Source organism: Toxoplasma gondii (genome assembly GCF_000006565.2).
Source record: "Toxoplasma gondii ME49 unplaced genomic scaffold asmbl.170, whole genome shotgun sequence".
Taxonomy (NCBI): Eukaryota; Apicomplexa; class Conoidasida; order Eucoccidiorida; family Sarcocystidae; genus Toxoplasma; species Toxoplasma gondii.
In genome coordinates, this window is record NW_017383017.1 from 1 (window position 1) to 1,716 (window position 1,716).

General features: G+C 42.8%; 1 non-coding gene across 1 annotated transcript; it reads left to right on the plus strand.

The window, feature by feature from the left end:
- On the plus strand, positions 1–161 carry TGME49_457680 (the record flags this gene model as incomplete). The annotated part of the gene is made up of 1 exon (XR_001974112.1): positions 1–161. It is a non-coding gene; the product is annotated as an 18S ribosomal RNA (ribosomal RNA).
- Between the last annotated feature and the right edge of the window lie 1,555 nt (positions 162–1,716).

Consider the following 1,716-nt stretch of genomic DNA (forward strand, 5'->3'; position numbering starts at 1 on the left):
GAGGCATGTGCGCATGTATTAGCCATTAGAATTACCACGGTTATCCATGTAGTAAAGACCATCAATAAACTATAACTGTTTTAATGAGTCCATTCGCAGTTTAGCCGTATAAAAGCTTATACTTAGACATGCATGGCTTAATCTTTAAGACAAGCATATGACTACTGGCAGGATCAACCAGGTTAATATGTTCCTGAGACAGACCACCTCGAAAACACCAAAAAAACACTCAATCAACCGTCTATTTTCCGGCCTCTTTCGTGTTTTATGGCATAAACAGAAGTGTAAGCCTGCCTCACTCAAGGTTCTACATCAAAACGCGACGTTTTTTGGTCGCCTGGTGAGCCTTAACAGCAACACCAGTTTCTGATGATACTCTTGAGCTATTTGAAACAACAACGCCTTCATCCTGAATCGATTCATCAGGAATCATGGTCGTTGATGCTACAAATCAACAAAGCTTGTCCACCTTGGACACATTCGGGGTATCAACCCATCCACCTCTTATTACAGTATGCACTTAACAGCATTTCAATCTGTTTATTTATAAACAAATTGAAAAGCTCTTCGTGATACTTCGAAGTGGACGAATCCCGAACCTTGTGCGCTCTTTAAAAAAACAACAAAAATTTGTTGCGTTTTCAAACAGTCGCACACTTAAACAACTTCCAAATCTCTCAAAACCCCCGAAGGAGAACAAGAGATCTTCTTCAACTTTTTTGAAGGTCATAACCATACAACACCTTGATTTACCGACGGAGACAATGCCCGTTCCTTGACCCCGCTGCCATAACCAATCAAAGGTTTAGCACGTTTACGGGGTCTCCCCAATTGGCTTGCCGAAAAACAACAAGCCAGCGATGGGAAAACAAGCGGTGAGATTTGATTTTGTTTTTCTCGCGTAGAGGTAAAACAAATTCATAACCTCACGTAGTCAAATGTCTGTTATATCGTGCACTGATCAGTCATCTGGCGCACGATATTACTTCTGTGCAGCCAACCCGGCGCAACACCACTTGTTCGTGACGCGCACCACAACCACACGACAATCCTATAGCACCGCTGAGCAACCGTCTGTTTTTTTCGATGATGCATGTGTTCCCATACGGCACAACGAGCGCCACGCGTACGAGCGCCCGTCCCCATCCACCACCCCAAACAGTAGAGACAAGCTCAGGTGCACAATACAGAGCTAGTTCTTCTCCAGTGCCCTTATCATATATTCCATCGTGCGGTGAAAAACACTAATTTTCTCATGGTCTCGTAAACACTCCAATGAAAAGCAGAAAGCCAACAGTTTCACAAATACAAACACACCATATTCCACTTTGAACTAGCATTCCACTGGCTTTCTGGTAACCAGTCTAGGGAAACACATCAAGTCACGAGCACAAAAAAAAATACACATTTCACTGACTAATGAAGGACTAACATCACTTGCTTTCTTGTAAAGAGTCTGGTGAAACGCATCAAAGTCACTAGCAGCACAAATACACGCATTCTCCACGTTGTCTGTAGACTCTCGAAATGGCAGCAGACATTTTGTTTGTGTAAAAGGGACGCTGGTACGATAAGGAATAACAACAACAAGCTATATTTTCCTTTCATAGTTTCAGAAGAGCCATATACAATGAACAGATCTTTCATGATCAAGACGGGGGAGTGTAAGTACATAGGCGTCTTCCGTTCATTCATGCTGACAGGTTTCCTCGCATA